We start from the raw sequence: 18,874 nt of genomic DNA on the forward strand, positions 1-18,874 counted from the left end.
TTTCATGTCTACTTAGTCTTTTCATGTCAACTTAGTATTTTGACTTGTCATAGCTGGTTTTTAACCAAGATTCCACTTATAACAACTGACATGTGAACCTTCCAGAATGGCCCACTTATGACAACTGACATGTGAACCTTCCAGAATGGCCCACTTATGACAACTGACATGTGAACCTTCCAGAATGGCCCACTTATAACAACTGACATGTGAACCTTCCAGAATGGCCCACTTATGACAACTGACATGTGAACCTTCCAGAATGGCCCACTTATGACAACTGACATGTGAACCTTCCAGAATGGCCCACTTATAACAACTGACATGTGAACCTTCCAGAATGGCCCACTTATGACAACTGACATGTGAACCTTCCAGAATGCCACACTTATAACAACTGACATGTGAACCTTCCAGAATGCCCCACTTATAACAACTGACATGTGAACCTTCCAGAATGCCCCAGCCTGTTATTACATGAGTTTTTTCAACATTTTATGTTGTGTTATTCATTTCGGCACAAATAAGACAACTACTATTATTCATTTAACTAGGCATGTAAGTAAAGAACAAATTCTTATTTACAATGACAGCTTACCAGGTAACAGTGGGTTAACTGCCTTGTTCAGGGGCAGTACAACAGATTTTTACCTTGTCAGCTCAGGGATTTGATCCAGCAACATTTTGGGTACTGGCCCAACACTCTAACCACTAGGCTACCTGCCACCTATAACTGTAGGTGCTGCAGGATCAGGAGAATTATATTCCATGTTTACGTGTAGCTATGGCACATTGAAGGGAGTCGTGGCTGTCGACAAAATCGACCTTCTTTCCCTCTGCATAGAGAGCTTATCTCAAACATCTCAACTGACAACACACTGACGACAATTACACTTTCCATAAATTATACAAGTTGTAATAATAAATACATTGTACAATATATATGATTAAGTGTACAATACAATCATCTACGTGCTATTTGTATGGTTTACGGTAACAGTAATGACTGGTTTCTTATTGTCGAAAAAACAAACAACAATTCACTGCTATACTGTACCTGGCTATTTGTGATAAACACTTGTGAAGAAGATAGCTTTTTTTATTCTGCATTTTGGTTGGTTGAGTGTTTCTGAGAATGGAATTGAAGCTTGCCAGTTCATGTGAAATTTTAAATGGCAGAATTGCACTGAGATGTTGATCGTAGTGGTTCAAACTGAACTTAGTTCTCTTTGGTGGAGTGTAGAGTGAGTGTTGGCTGAGTGTTATTTAGCTGAGGAAAGTGGCCACTGTGTGCGTGTTTGATCAAGTTTGGTCCATAGAGCAGCTGTCACTATACTAATTTCTTCATCCCGTGATTGCCAGTTCTGCCCGTGTTGTGACAAATGGGCACTTTGCAGCCCACCTTTCCTGTACACCTGCTGCTGGGGATGTGAGAGGAAATCTGTTGTTAGTTTTTCCCATAGAGATAGTAGAGAGCCAATCTCCAATCTATACAATGGACTCTTCTGTAAAGGCATGTGGGGTGCCTATGTGGCACAAGAGCCCTCTATCCATCTTTATGGTTTTCCCCCAGCATCAGCTCTAATGTCCTGGGTCAAGCTTGTTCACAGTTGTCTTCTGGGTTCTCAGGGTGGCCTTCTTCATCCTGGAAAGTACTTTCAGTGCGCCTGTAGGGAGAACTCCTGTCTGGGTGATGTAACTCACGCTGGCAGACACTCTCCTTAGACCATTGTTACCCCACTTGTGGCACACACTGATTGAGCCGGTCTCTTGGAAAACAAGAGCGTCTCAGTGGATGAGAATAGAGTCCTGGAGAAAGACAGACATGATGATGAAGCTGAAGTTCTGTATCTAAGAAAGCCTGTCTGAGATAAAAAGGAAGTGTGTTGTAGACCAGGCCTGTAAGGAGATTTGCTCCGGGCTAAAACTAAGCATGATAATGAAAATCAAGAAAAGGGAAACACTTTCTTGTCCAAAGATTGTGGAGAAGAAGCAACAAGAAGTAAGCAAGACGAATCCTTCATATGGCCCTCCTGTCATGTCCTGATCTGTTCAGGAGAGAGCAGCGTAGAGGGAGTCAGATAAGCAACGCACACGAAGTGCACAGCTTTATCTTGTATGCCCTGCCAAAGACTCTGTTGAGTTCTATACCTAAAGGAACATTGTTCGAAGAATGATAGCCATGCATCAGTGGCCTAAATCCAGCTAATTTCCCTCTGAGGAATCTTCCTCCTCTTATAAGTGAATGATGACACCAGTGTTGAGAGTGTGCCCTATAATATATACCAAGAGACCCCGCTGACCATCTGGCAAGGACCCCTGATAGTTAAGGCCAAACTTCCCCCGCAACTTGGGCCCATCAAACTTACCCTTGAGCTTTGAGGATTGGTGGTTGTTGCTGCTCTCTCTCTCTCTCTCTCGCTCTCTCTCTCTGATTGTTTGTTGCTGCTATGTCAGTACTCTCTCTCTCTCTCTCTCTCTCTCTCTCTGATTGGTTGTTGCTGCTATGTCAGTACTCTCTCTCTCTCTCTTTCTCGTCAGGATTGGTTGTTGCTGCTATGTCAGTACTCTCTCTCTCTATCTCTCTCTCTCTCTCTCTCTGATTGTTTGTTGCTGCTATGTCAGTACTCTCTCTCTCTCTCTCTCTCTGATTGGTTGTTGCTGCTATGTCAGTACTCTCTCTCTCTCTCTTTCTCATCAGGATTGGTTGTTGCTGCTATGTTAGTACTCTCTCTCTCTCTCTCTCTATCTCTCTCTCTCTCTCTCTGATTGGTTGTTGCTGCTATGTCAGTACTCTCTCTCTCTCTCTCTCTTTCTCATCAGGATTGGTTGTTGCTGCTATGTCAGTACTCTCTCTCTCTCTCTTTCTCATCAGGATTGGTTGTTGCTGCTATGTCAGTACTCTCTCTCTCTCTTTCTCGTCAGGATTGGTTGTTGCTGCTATGTCAGTACTCTCTCTCTCTATCTCTCTCTCTCTCTCTCTGATTGGTTGTTGCTGCTATGTCAGTACTCTCTCTCTCTCTCTTTCTCATCAGGATTGGTTGTTGCTGCTATGTCAGTTCTTTGTCTCTCTCTTCAGGATTGGTTGTTGCTGCTATGTCAGTTCTTTCTCTCTCTCTTCAGGATTGGTTGTTGCTGCTCTGTCAGTTCTTTCTCTCTCTCTTCAGGATTGGTTGTTGCTGCTATGTCAGTACTCTCTCTCTCTCTTCAGGATTGGTTGTTGCTGCTCTGTCAGTTCTTTCTCTCTCTCTTCAGGATTGGTTGTTGCTGCTATGTCAGTACTCTCTCTCTCTCTTCAGGATTGGTTGTTGCTGCTCTGTCAGTTCTTTCTCTCTCTCTTCAGGATTGGTTGTTGCTGCTATGTCAGTACTCTCTCTCTCTCTTCAGGATTGGTTGTTGCTGCTATGTCAGTTCTTTCTCTCTCTCTCTGATTGGTTGTTGCTGCTATGTCAGTTCTTTCTCTCTCTCTCTGATTGGTTGTTGCTGCTATGTCAGTTCTTTCTCTCTCTCTCTGATTGGTTGTTGCTGCTATGTCAGTTCTCTCTCTCTCTCTCTCTCTGATTGGTTGTTGCTGCTATGTCAGTACTCTCTCTCTCTCTCTCTGATTGGTTGTTGCTGCTATGTCAGTACTCTCTCTCTCTCTCTCTCTGATTGGTTGTTGCTGCTATGTCAGTACTCTCTCTCTCTCTCTGATTGGTTGTTGCTGCTATGTCAGTACTCTCTCTCTCTCTCTGATTGGTTGTTGCTGCTCTGTCAGTACTCTCTCTCTCTCTCTGATTGGTTGTTGCTGCTATGTCAGTACTCTCTCTCTCTCTGATTGGTTGTTGCTGCTCTGTCAGTACTCTCTCTCTCTCTCTGATTGGTTGTTGCTGCTATGTCAGTACTCTCTCTCTCTCTCTCTCTGATTGGTTGTTGCTGCTATGTCAGTACTCTCTCTCTCTCTCTGATTGGTTGTTGCTGCTATGTCAGTACTCTCTCTCTCTCTGATTGGTTGTTGCTGCTCTGTCAGTACTCTCTCTCTCTCTCTGATTGGTTGTTGCTGCTATGTCAGTACTCTCTCTCTCTCTCTGATTGGTTGTTGCTGCTATGTCAGTACTCTCTCTCTCTCTGATTGGTTGTTGCTGCTCTGTCAGTACTCTCTCTCTCTCTCTGATTGGTTGTTGCTGCTCTGTCAGTACTCTCTCTCTCTCTCTGATTGGTTGTTGCTGCTATGTCAGTACTCTCTCTCTCTCTGATTGGTTGTTGCTGCTATGTCAGTACTCTCTCTCTCTCTGATTGGTTGTTGCTGCTATGTCAGTACTCTCTCTCTCTCTCTGATTGGTTGTTGCTGCTATGTCAGTACTCTCTCTCTCTCTCTGATTGGTTGTTGCTGCTATGTCAGTACTCTCTCTCTCTCTCTGATTGGTTGTTGCTGCTCTGTCAGTTCTTTCTCTCTTGTTCTATTTCTTGCTTCCTCTCTTTTGTCCACTGAAGAGCCCTTCTCGTTCTCTCGTCTCTTGCCGTGACGTCAATCGCCCACGTCACCAAGGTAACATTAACTTGCAACACAGGCATCACAGCCGAGTCTCGTCTCCTGCTCTCGCCACGGAGCACTTAACGCTGCAGTGCTTCCATCATTACACCCGTTTAGCAAAATTAACACATCACATCTGTGCTGTAAGCATTATAAAGCCTGAAAAGAACCAACCATGATTTTTCTATTCTTAAATCTACCCATTCCACCTTTTTCCACAAAAACAAAGAATGTTGATGGTAGCTCTTGGTGGTGTATTTACCAAGTTGGTTACGTAAGAGTGGCTCTCGGTGGTGGCCCATTACAGCTTGGCTGAGTGCCTTAGAGCCAGAGAGAAAAAGCACTTTCCTCTCCTCCTCTTCCTTCACCTACACAAATCCAACAAGGCTTACCATGCTAGTTCACAGTGGGTCGCTACAGGCCAATTCCGCCCTCAATGGAACACGATGACCTCACTCAGAAAAATCAGATAGAGATTACTATTCAGACCATAATACAAGGATTATTGAGCACACTACCTACCATATCAGTGGTCAGTTGTCATCACATCAATGGCATGGGTCTGATGATACTTGGCTTCAATTAACCCCCTTTTAAGAAGTAGATGAGTGGCTGGAATCTGACAATGTGATGACAACAGGTCCATTAGAATATGTTCAGGCTAGTTCTACATGGGAAATGTTAATAACAGCAGGGTTAGGGGTGAATTGGTGCTTGGAGAAATAGGCATTGGCCAGAAGATACATCCAACAGCTATAGGGTTAGAAGGTGCCCAAAAATACTGTAATTACATGTTGGGAATCATTCATAAAGTCTGCCATCTTGTACAGGTCTCCCTTGTAAAAGTGCTTTATCTCAACGAGATTAACCTGTATGAATAAAGGTGAAATGAATGCATAAATTAAAGAAATCATCCCTTCAGTGGCTACTCTGACATGATAAGTAGGCTACTACGTGGTAGATCACTTCCCAACCTGGTGACCCTGCTTTATCCGGACGAGGGACGCATCCCAAATGGCATTCTATTCCCTATGCAGCGCAGGACCTTTCACCAGAGCCTGACCAAAAGTAGTGCACTATAAAGGGATTATGCCGCCATTTGGGACTCGTGATACACTGGCAACGTGATACACTGGCAAAAGAGACGAGAGACTGAATCCAACTGTGAAGTGGGTAGAATATATCAACACATGGCCCTTGTGATTGGTCTCAAGTGCACCGAGTGGAACATCTTCCTTCCACTTGTTTGAGTTCCGCCGGATTGCCATAATGAAATCCCTTCCTCCATATTCGTCTGGGACTCCCCTATGTGCCGCTTTGAGGCAATTTCACAGATAAATTTACAGGCTGGGTGATGAAAAAGTCCTTTTTGAAGACCTGAAAATCACAGAGGGGAGAAGTGAGGATGAGAGAGGGAGAGAGAGGAAGATAATGTAGAGGAAATAATGACAGCTAGAAGGAGAGAGACAGGGGGAGAGTGAGAGAGAAATAGAGTCCTGCATTCACACGCTTTTTAGGAGAAAAGATTGAAAATAAATTGCGTCTCGGCACTCGAAAGGAGGTGTTGAGGTGTGAAATCACAATACGCCTCATTTAATTCCAATCAACTCTCTTGTCTCCTCTATCTCTGCTCTCAGACTAAACTGACTCCTCTAAAGGAAACTAAATACCCACTTGATGATTACCTGTACACAACCTGCCCTACATTGTCCGACAGCTTGATCACCTCTTGGGTTTTTTGATCAGCTCAGCTGTGCAATCACCTCCCGGTTGAGGACTCTCGCCACATCCACCAACAGGTGTCACCATTACTGGTTTGAGAAATTGAGAGAGACATTTCAACCTATTCTCTTTCCATAGTCCCTAGAAGATCTTTACAATAAGTTGCATTGTAACTGAAGTCGACTACCAGATAACATGCAGTGTTTAATAAATGACAAGCATCACAGTGTCATGTGTTTCACCATCATGCATGCCCTCCCATAAGGTACATCATAAACGCACCATGCACTTATACACAATTGAAGTAAACAAACGAACACACGTGTGTCAGAATCAAACATTTGCGGAAATGTATTGTGTAATGTTTTGTTTATGTGGTGCTGCAGGTAGCCTCGAGGTTAGAGCGTTGGACTCCCTGAGCTGACAAGGTTAAAACATGATAAAAAAAAATAAAAAAAACGATGTAATTTAAAAAACCTGTCGTTCTGCCCCTGAACAAGGCAGTTAACTCACTGTTCCTAGGCCGTCAATGAAAATAAGAATATGTTCTTAACTGACTTGCCTGGTTAAAAAAGATCCATACCACCCCCTCTTGTCCTTTGGTAATTGTAATGTTGTATATCTAGTTCTTGGTCTCTTACTCTTCCAGATAAACCTTGATGTCCGTTTGTCCCTAAACTGTTTAGGTGGGATTTCTATGGGCAGTGATTGGAACAAATACAGTAACCTCAGCAGTACATTCATCTGGATTATATCAATTCTACTACTAAGATCAAAAGGAAGTGAATTCCACCTGTTCAGGTCATCATATATTTGCTTGTTGATGTAATTTATATCATAAAGTTTGGGCATATCTTTTGATAGATTTAAGACAAGATATTTAATGGATGAAGAGGTCCATTGGAAGCTATAACTACTCTTCAGCTCTTGGATATGATTCTATACTAGGGCTTGGGTCTTGTGTACGTTAAGCACCTACCCTGAATATCTTTCAAATGTTGGTAAAACATTCATCAAAACATCCTTGTCTTGCCCCTCGTTATAAACTTATTATTTGTGACAAATGACCATCCATCTTTATTCTGGCAGTTGGACGTGAATACAGTATTGTGATGCACTGTATCACTCCGTTCTTTGTTGAAACCAAATCCATCCATAACTTGGAATGCATAATCCCATCCCACTGAATCAAATGCTTTTTCTGAATCTAGACTGATTAATATAGAGCCTGTCTTCTCCAGAATGATATGGTCCATGTAGTGTTCTCCTTATGTTGTCCCGTGTCTGTCTATTTCCTATGAAACCAGTTTGATCCCCGTCAATCAATTATGGGAATATGTCCTCCATTCTTTTGGCCATTATTGATGCACACAGTTAATCATCCATGGTAAGAATTGGTCTATAGGAACTGCTTTCATTCTTATCTTTACCCTCTTTTGGAATTACAGATATTATGGCTTCTCTCCATGATGGTGCTAGATCCCCCCCCCCCCTCCCCTCCTGCAGAGTCCAGTAAAAAAAAAGGCCTGTTCTCTGAAGGTGTTGACCATTTCTGAAAGGAAGACATCAGTTCCTGGAGTTAGTTGTTCTCTGAAGGCATTGACCATTTCTGAAGGGAAGACATCAGTTCCTGGGGTACAGGAGTTAGTTGTTCTCTGAAGGCGTTGACCATTTCTGAAGGGAAGACATCAGTTCCTGGGGTACAGGAGTTAGTTGTTCTCTGAAGGCGTTGACCATTTCTGAAAGGAAGACATCAGTTCCTGGGATACAGGAGTTTGTTGTTCTGTGAAGGCGTTGACCATTTCTGAAAGGAAGACGTCAGTTCCTGGGATACAGGAGTTAGTTGTTCTCTGAAGGCGTTGACCATTTCTGAAAGGAAGACGTCAGTTCCTGGGATACAGGAGTTTGTTGTTCTGTGAAGGCGTTGACCATTTCTGAAAGGAAGACGTCAGTTCCTGGGATACAGGAGTTAGTTGTTCTCTGAAGGCGTTGACCATTTCTGAAAGGAAGACGTCAGTTCCTGGGATACAGGAGTTTGTTGTTCTGTGAAGGCGTTGACCATTTCTGAAAGGAAGACGTCAGTTCCTGGGATACAGGAGTTAGTTGTTCTGTGAAGGCGTTGACCATTTCTGAAAGGAAGACGTCAGTTCCTGGGATACAGGAGTTTGTTGTTCTCTGAAGGCGTTGACCATTTCTGAAAGGAAGACATCAGTTCCTGGGATACAGGAGTTTGTTGTTCTCTGAAGGCGTTGACCATTTCTGAAAGGAAGACATCAGTTCCTGGGGTACAGGAGTTAGTTGTTCTCTGAAGGCGTTGACCATTTCTGAAAGGAAGACGTCAGTTCCTGGGATACAGGAGTTTGTTGTTCTCTGAAGGCGTTGACCATTTCTGAAAGGAAGACGTCAGTTCCTGGGATACAGGAGTTAGTTGTTCTCTGAAGGCGTTGACCATTTCTGAAAGGAAGACGTCAGTTCCTGGGGATTTGTTTACTTTTAGATTACCTATTGCATAAACCTTTTTTTGTTTTTGATAACTTGTTGAGGGTTAGCTAAAATATCTGGTGGTAACCCATGGAGTCGCAAGACTGGTGATGACACGTCTATTTAGGCTCGTTTGAATGAAGCACTAACACAGTACCAGCATTTTATTCCACCTGCCCCGGAGATTGAAAACAGTGGGAGACTACACGTTCGCCTCGTAGGGGACTGTTCCGGATACTACCAAGGTGTGGTAGCCTTTTCTGGAGCTTTTACAGACGCCAGAGCATCATCCAGGTGGGTGCTACACGTTCGGGAGTTGACAATCCAGCCTACCTACAGAGAGGAGCTGAATAGTACAGACATCAAAGTGCCTGATGCTCGTGGCCCTATTGACATTTATCCCCGGCTGTACCATCTCAAGCGACTGCCTAGATTCAAACGGTCTATACGCCCTCTCATCTGAAGCTGCAGAAACAAATCGCCCAACAATCTGCCTGATACTTAAAATAGTTTTTTTGTGTTTGTTTTTAAAGCTATTGAGATAGTTTGTAACTAAAAAGAGCTATATAAAATACATGTATTATTGATAAATGTTTAATGATGAGTATTTGTGAGGACATTGGTTCTAATAAACAGCAAGGCAAAAATATTTGTGAATTGTTAAGACTGCAGGGACAGCCACAAACCAACTACCCATTTCCTTTCCAATGTGAAACATAAGTTGGGGAGTGCCGGGAGCTAAGCAGAACTAACGTTGGAGGATTTAAGGAAGTAAATAGACAAAAAAGAAAAGCCACAGATAGAAAATAGGTCATGTTCACACGGAAATCAGCTTTTTATGTATAGCAGTACATTTCTGTCCAACTTCTTTGCCAAGTTGGACATGCGTAGAGCCCGAATATTCACATCTCAGTTTGAGATTTACAATATTACTACCATAGATGTAGTGAGTGTACAAAACATTAGGAAAACCTTTAACGAATATTGAGTTGCACCCCTGTTCGACCTCAGAATAGCCTCAATTTGTCGGGGCATGGACTCCACAAGGTGTCAAAAGCGTTCCAGAGAGATGTCGGACGTTACGAACCCCTTTGGCCCTGCAGGGGGGGATGGAAACGAGACCCGTTACATCTCATGCAAATCATAACAGTGAAAAGAAGCAGTGAGAACTAATAACAGACAACTTAACTCTACCGTCAAACACTAATGGTTCATTTGTTAAACACACGGTAAAGGGGGGGAGGGGGGGGGGGGGGGCTGAGCTGAGCTGAGCTGGACCCAAGGAAAGAAGTAATAAATATCCAAAAAACCCTAAGCTAGCCTTACTTGCTTCAATAACCGCTAGCTAACTAACCAATAAAATGCAGTGGGTGGTCCGCCCAGTTCTAACTAGGGTTCTTAGACAATGTTTTCCTACGGGTAGTGTATGCCCATGGGCGACTTGGCTTTGTACCCCCTTTTCCCGCCAACAAACAAACATTAATACACCACAACAATACATACTCACACACTAACGAAAAAATTTGCCATGTAGCTACAAAAAAAAAAAAAAGAGAGATCTGTAGAGACAACTGATGGGGATTCTTTGAAAACCAAGGGAAAGGGGCTGTGATTGGGTAAGGGAAAAGGAGCAGGTGTGTCTTCTGATTGGCGACTGATGAGTGACACCTGTGACTAGGGCAGAAGGAAAGAAACCAAATACACACACAGGATACTTGTATCTGTAACACCGGCCCAATGCTTCCCACTGTTGGCTGGATGTCCTTTGGGTGGCGGACAATTCTTGATACACACGGGAAACTGTTGAGTGTGAAAAACCCAGCAGCATTGCAGTGCTTGACACACTCAAACCAGAGTGCTTGACACCTACTATCATACCCGTTCAAAGGCACTTAAATCTTTTGTCTTGCCCATTCACCCTTCTGAATGGCACACATACACAATCCATGTCTCAAGGCTTAAAAATCCTCCTTTAACCTATCTCCTACCCTTCATCTACACTGATTGAATTCAACAGGTGACATCAATAAGGGATCATAGACTTCACCTGGATTCACCTGGTCAGTCTATGTCAGAAAAAAGTCCCAAGAAGGCAACACCCTTGGACAGCTCTTCATCCAAAGCCATAGACTACAGCCATGTTAACACCAACATCCCACATGAAAAAATACTATAGTATACTGTGGTATACAGTGCCTTCATGGCTGTAAGAGGGTTGTAGAACTACCTTGGACAGCTCCTCATCCCGAGCCATAGACTACAGCCATGTTAGCACCAACATCCCACATGAAAAAATACTATAGTATACTGTGGTATACAGTGCCTTCATGGCTGTAAGAGGGTTGTAGAACTACCTTGGACAGCTCCTCATCCCGAGCCATAGACTACAGCCATGTTAGCACCAACATCCCACATGAAAAAATACTATAGTATACTGTGGTATACAGTGCCTTCAGAAAGTATTCACACCCCTTGACTTACTTCACATTTTGTTGCATTACAATCTGAAATCAAAATGTATTAAATAGTTGTTTTTTAAATCATCCATATACACACAGTACTCATAATGACAAAGTGGAAAATATGTTTTTAGGAATGTTTGCACATTTATTGAAAATGAAATACAGAAATACCTAATTTACATAAGTATTCACACCCCTGGGTCAATACTTTGTAGAAGCACCTTTGGCAGTGATTACAGCTTTCTGGGTACGTCTCTAAGAGCTTTATTCACCTGGATTGTGCAACATTTGCCCATTCTTCTTGTCAAAACTCTTACTCCTGAACTTATAGGCTTGCCATAACGAAGCGGTTGAATAGTTATTGACTCAAGTCATTTACACCTGCATTGCTTGCTGTTTGGGGTTTTAGGCTGGGTTTCTGTACAGCACTTTGAGATATCAGCTGATGTACGAAGGGCTATATAAATACATTTGATTTGATTTGATTTGATTTCAGCTTTTCATTTGAATTAATTTGTTTAAAAAAATTGAAACGTAATTCCACTTTGACATTATGGGGTATTGTGTGTAGGCCAGAGACCAAAACATCTCAATTTAATCCATTTTAAATTTAAGCTGTAACACAACAGCATGTAGAAAAAGTCAAGGGATGTGAATACTTTCTGAAGGCACTGTATAACACAGTATACTATAGTATTTTTTAATGTGGGATGTTGGTGCTAACATGGCTGTAGTCTATGGCTCGGGATGAGGAGCTGTCCAAGGTAGTTCTACAACCCTCTTATAGCCATGAAGGCACTGTAAATGCTATAATATTCATTGTAGTGTTTTTGCAGACTTTACTGTTGTAATACTTTAGTATGTACTGTAGTTTTCTGTAGTATTTACAGTTAACTATAGTATAAATACTGTAGGAAAAAAACTAAAGTATATACTATATTCATTAATGTAGTGTTTTTGTGTATTGTAGTATACTGTTATATATACTGTAGTGTTTTTGTGTATTGTAGTATACTGTTATATATACTGTAGTGTTTTTGTGTATTGTAGTATACTGTTATATATACTGTAGTGTTTTTGTGTATTGTAGTATACTGTTATATATACTGTAGTGTTTTTGTGTATTGTAGTATACTGTTATATATACTTTAGTGTTTACTTTGATGTTTTGTTTTATTATCTTTGACATAGTAGTGGAGGCCTTTCTACTTTTCCATAATTGGGTGGGTAGGTGGGTTGCTCAGTCAGTAGGTCTTTTGCTATTTTCTATAACCTGTAGAGAACACAATATATGGTCTATACTTGGCATGTAGGTTTCTCATATGGGTGGCAAAAATGTAATTATGGGGGAGTGGAATGGGCAGGGTATATGCAAATTAAATACTGTAGTATTTACTATAGTTAAAAAAGGTTCCTGATTTTTTTCCTGAATAATACTGTAGTATTCTACAGTATACTATGACTAAAGATTCTCTTGTGGTGAAGGAGAGTCGGACCAAAATGCAGCGTGATGATGATTCATGATATTTTAATGAAGGAAAACTATACATGAATAAACTACAAAATAATGAAATGTGAAAACCAAAACAGCCCTATCTGGTGCAAACACAGAGACAGGAACAATCACCCACAAACACACAGTGAAACCCAGGCTACCTAAATATGGTTCCCAATCAGAGACAATGACTAACACCTGCCTCTGATTGAGAACCATATCAGGCCAGACATAGAAATAGACAAACTAGACATGTAACATAGAATGCCCACTCAGCTCACACCCTGACCAACCAAAACATAGAAATATACAAAGTAAACTATGGTCAGGGTGTGACAATGGCATTCTATAGTAAGTACTACACATGATCCAGGGAAACTACAGTGTGTAGTGTAGTATTCTACAGTGTACTACATTTTACAATAGAATTCTATGGTAAGTATTGTAGTATTCTATAGTAAACTGGACTATTTTTCCATGTGGGATAGAGAATATGACACTACTACCACTCTCATTTGCATTATAACTTCTTAATTCTGCCTGGATGATTCAACACCAAAGATCAAACAAACCAAACAATAAGGCCAGCAGGCTAGATCTATTTCCAGCACAACATGGGTCTCCGGGCTCCACATCAGTCCAAGGGAACAGCGTGCCGGTGCCTTTCACAATCAAAGAGACCTTCCAGCAAAGACCAATGTGTGGGTTTGTCATAGAACGTCTAGATAGAAAATCAAAGGCTGTGCGAAGGCCAGGGCCGAGGGACCATTTTGGTGAGAATGTGGGGGGCGAGAGCGTTGTGGCAGAGTCATAGAATTTGGACAACAGAGTTGGATGCCATGTTGTTGGCACTGAGCATGATAGCTAGTCTAGCGGTTTAGAGCATTGTGCTAGCAACTGGAAGGTTGCTGGTTTAAATGCCCCAGCCGACTCGATGAAAAATCTATTGATTTGCCGTTGAGCAAGGCACTTAACCCTAGTTGCTCTGGGTAAGTGCAACTGCTAAATGACTTCCATGTTGCAGTCATTCATTCATAATATGTCATAGATGAACCAAGGCGCTCTTTTTATTCTTACATTCCTTCCTAAAATACATTCAAAGTGTAGTGCAGAAATAATTATTCAGACACACATACAGAAACAACCTTACCCCCACAGGTGCTCCATTTCATCCCTCTTCACTCCTATCTCTCCTTTGGGTGTACATTTTTTTGCACCAGTGCCGGAAGCCCCTCTGGCGTGATGTGTGTGTGTCTGACCCATGGGATGAGAACACACACACTGAGTCAAAGTTCACCAGGCTCCCCTGCCAGGCTGGCAGCTGTCACACGGGGGTAGCGGCTGATATTTGCAGTGGAAATGTCAGACTCAGTGGTTTCTGCCAGCTGAGCACAGACCAAGATGGGTCACAGTCTGTAGCTTATGGAGGGAGCTGGGGCCTATGTATAGCTTCTGCAGCAAGCGTGTTCAGGTGTTCTTCCATTGGAACTGTGTGTGTGTGTGTGAGCTGTGGTATATGTGAGTATTTGTGTTTTGTGTGTGTGACTTCTCCATCATGTATAGCAGGAGATTGGGCCAAATATAGGTCAGTACTGGTGACCTTTTAAAGCAGCAGGCAGCCCACGGTCCAAAACTGGCCCGCAAGTGAATTTTTTGTTTTTTCTATTTCTAGGATTGTAGTTTTTGACTGTAAAATCACCAGGAATTCAGCCCCCCCCACCAAATGTTTCTTTTGAAAATCTGAAAGTATATCCCTTCCCAGTCATAAGACAATATTTAACCTGAGCCACCACACAAAATCATAAAATGAGTTTACAGTTTACTCAACCCTGACTAGTAAGGTGCCCCTGTGTGCGTTGGTGTTTTGAACTGAAATAATTCCATTTAGATCCATTTCAAATAAATTATTGGAATCAGTCAACCATTCCAGAAGAGAACGACACGTCATAACATGGATTAATTGGAATCTTTCTGGTAACACTTTATTTGGATTCTCTACAGATTATCTGCAGTAACATTTTAACTAACCCTAACTCTAACCCTAACCTTAACCTTAATCCGAACCAGAGACTTAACCTAAACTTAGTCTAAACTTTACCCTAACCTTTATTCTAAACCAAACCTAAAGATGGCACCGTACTGGATGGCCACTGTTTTACAAGCTCTGACCCAATTTTGCCATTTTATGATTCTTTTGTCGTTTATGTTTACTTCATTTTCACAAAATGTATCCATTATAATTTCTTACAACCAACAAGGACTTCTGAACATGAGTTACTTACAGTATCTCAATTCTGGCTTCTCCCCGGCTCTTTCTGTGATTCCAACCCATTTTTGGGCCATCCAAGAGGAAAGACAACATTACAGAGGCAAGAGAAGGGGGATCCTGGCGAGATTAAGGTGAAGGGAAAACTGGCCACCTCTTCCCTCCATTTTACTCACCAATCACTTAAAAATAAGATGGATGACCTCTTATCGTGGATTTGCAACCAACGGGACACTCGAAATTGCAATATTCTCTGCTTTCTGAAACATTGCTCTCAGACAAGATACCCCCATGGCTTTCCAACTTGATGGATTCTCCATTCACCGTACAAACAGGACAGTGGAGTCAGGGAAATTGAGAGGGGGAGGGGTTTGCCGCTTCATCAACAACAACTGGTGTGCTGATTCTAGCGGTGGATATAAACAAGCAGGTCCTCAATGATGTCAATATTTCCCTTGATTCTAAGCAATGTTGTGTTGCTATTTTTATTGACTTGGCCAAAGCTTTTGATACGGTGGACCATTCCATTCTTGTGGGCTGGCTAAGGAATATTGGTGTCTCTGAGGGGTCTTTGGCCTGGTTCGCAAACTACCTCTCTCAAAGAGTGCAGTGTATAAAGTCAGAAAATCTGCTGTCTCAGCCACTGCCTGTCACCAAGGGAATATACCAAGGCTCAGTCCTAGGCCCCACACTCTTCTCAATTTACATCAACAACATAACTCAGGCAGTAGGAAGCACTCTCATCCATTTATATGTAGATCATACAGTTTTACACTCAGCTGGCCCCTCCCTGAATTTTGTGTTAAAAAGCTCTACAACAAATCTTTCTTAGTGTCTAACAAGCTTTCTCTACCCTTAACCTTGTTCTGAACACCTCCAAAACAAAGGTCATGTGGTTTGGTAAGAAGAATGCCCCTCTACCCACAGGTGTGATTACTAACTCTGAGGGTTTCGAGCTTGAGGTAGTCACCTTATACAAGTACTTGAGAGGATGGCTAGACAGTACACTGTCTTTCTCTCAGCACATATCAAAGCTGCAGGCTAAAGTTAAATCTAGACTTGGTTTCCTCTTTCGTAATCGCTCCTTTTTCACCCCAGATGCCAATGCACTCTATACTCCTCTGTAAACTGGTCATCTCTGAATACCCGTCGCAAGACCCATTGGTTGATGTTTATTTATAAAACCCTCTTAGGCCTAACTCCCGCTTATCTGAGATATCTACTGGAGCCCTCATCCTCCACATACAACACTCGTTCTGCCAGTCACATACTGTTAAAAGTCCCCAAAGCACACACATCCCTGGGTCACTCGTCTTTTCAGTTCGCTGCAGCTAGCGACTGGAACTAGCTGCAACAAATTCATTCATTCAAAGACTCAATCATGGACACTCTTACTGACAGGTGTGGCTGCTTTGCATGATGTATTGTTGTCTCTACCTTCTTGCCCTTTGTGCTGTTGTCTGTTTCCAATAATGTTTGTACCATGTTTTGTGCTGCTACCATGTTGTGTTGCTGCCACCATGTTGGGCTGTTGCCATGTTGTGTTGCTAGCATGTTGTTGTCATGTTGTGTTGTTACCATGCTGTGTTGTCATGTGCTGCTGCCTTGCTATGTTGTTGTCTTATAGGTCTCTCTTTATGTAATGTTGTGTTGTTTCTCTTGTTGTGATGTGTGTTTTGTCCTATATTTTTTTTATAAAAGATAAAAAATAAATCCCAGCCCCCGTCCACGCAGGAGGCCTTTTGGTAGGTCGTCATTGTAAATAAGAATTTGTTCTTAACTGACTTGCCTAGTTAAATAAAGATAAAATATAAAAGAAAATAAAAATATTCCACAGGCTCCGACGTTGCATGTGGCAGGGGACTACAGTCCATTACGGATCACAGATGAAAAACAGAGCAGTGATCTGCCCAACGATGCCTCTCTACCATCGTGCCGGGGTGTGACGGCCGGGGTGTGACGGCCTTCACCGACCCAGATGACCTGGGTTATATCTCTCTCCAAAGCCAACTTGAGTTAGGTCTTTAATCAGGTCAACACCCGCAAGGCCGCGTGGCCTGACAGTATTTCAGGGCCCGTTCACAAAGCATGAGCATAACAGCTCGCAGGTATATTCACGGTAATTTTCAACCTCTCCTTGTCCCAATCTGTAATCCCCACATGTTTTAAGATGACCATCAACATTCCTGTTCCCAAGAACTCTATGGCTTCAGGCCACAATGACTACCGCCCTGTAGAGCTCACATCTATAATCACGAAGTGCTTTGAGAGGCTGGTTACGGCACACATCAACTCCATCATCCCAGACACCCTAGACCCACTACAATTTGCATACCGCCCCAACAGATCAATAGATGACACAATCTCAAATCCACTTCACACAACCCTCACCCACGGTACAAGAGAAATACCTATGTGAGAATGTTGTTCATTGACTACAGCTCAGTGTTCAACACCATTGTCCCATCCAAGCTTGTCACTAAGCTTAGGACCCTGGGAGTAAACACCTCCCTTTGCAACTGGATACTGGACTTTCTGACGGGCTGACGACAGGTGGTGAGGGCAGGCAACATCACCTCCACGACGCTGACCCTCAACACAGGGGTGTGTGCTTAGTCCCCTCTGGTACTCCCTGTTGACTCCAACACCACTGATGACACAACAGTGGTAGGCCTGGTCACCAGCGATGATGACACCCTACAGGGAGGAGGTCAGTGACCTGGCAGTGTGGTGCCGGAACTACAACCTCTCAGTCAGTAAGACCAAGCGGTACCGGTGCATCAAGTCTGACACCAACAGGCTCCTGAATAGCTTCTATCCCCAAACCATATGACTGCTAAATAGCTAACTAAATAGCGAACAGATAGGCTACACTGACTATCTGAGTTGACCCTCGTGTATTACTTTATGCACACTCACAGGGCCTTACACACTAATGCACACTGACATTTCAACACACACACACAAACAGTCACTTCTAGACTATGGTGGTCTGTTTGAAACATGTGACTACTACAGACTGGGTCGGGGAGAGGTTGAAAATGTCAGTATGAGTTCTGGTAATCCGTCTGGCACTGTGGCCTTGTGAATATGAACCAATTTAAAGGTCTTACTCACATCGGCTATGGAGAGCGGGATCACACAGTCCGGAACAGCTGGTGCTCTCATGCATGGTTCAGTGTTGCTAGCCTCAAAGCGGGAATAGAAGGCATTTAGCTCCTCTGGAAGTCTTGCATCATTGGGCAGCTCGTGGCTGGGTTTCTCTTTGTAATCCGTGATAGTTTGCAAGCCCTACCACATCCGACGAGTGTCAGAGCTGGTGTAGTATTGCAGCTTTGCCTGTATGTATGGTCACTTTTGGGACTACGTCATTGATGCACTTATTAATAAAGCTAGTGCCTGATGTGGTAAACTCTTCATTACCATCGAATGAATCCAGGAACATATTACAATCTGTGCTAGCGAAACAGTCCTGTAGCTTAGAGTTTGCTTCATCGGACCACAACTGTATTGAGTGCATCACTGGTACTTCCTGTTTGAGTTTTCACTTGTAATCAGGAATTAAGAGGATGGAGTTATGGTCAGATTTGCCATATGAAGGGCGAGGGAGAGCTTTGTATGTGTCTCTGCGTGTGGAGTAAAGGTGACCTAGAGTTTCTTTGCCTGTAGATGCACAGGTGACATGCTGGTAGAAATTACATAAAACAGATTTAAGTTTCCCTGCATTAAAATCCCCGGCCACTAGGAGTGCCGTCTCTGGATGAGCGTTTTACTGTTTGCTTACGGCCTTATACAGCTCATCGAGTGCGGTCTTAGTGCCAGCATCGGTTTGTGGTGGTAAGTAGACATCTATGAAAAATATAGATGAAAACTCTCTTGATAAACAGTATGGTCTGCAGTTTATCACGAGGTATTCTAACTCAGACGAGCATAAT

The sequence above is a fragment of the Oncorhynchus kisutch genome, linkage group LG12 (assembly GCF_002021735.2).
Source record: "Oncorhynchus kisutch isolate 150728-3 linkage group LG12, Okis_V2, whole genome shotgun sequence".
Classification (NCBI taxonomy): domain Eukaryota; kingdom Metazoa; phylum Chordata; class Actinopteri; order Salmoniformes; family Salmonidae; genus Oncorhynchus; species Oncorhynchus kisutch.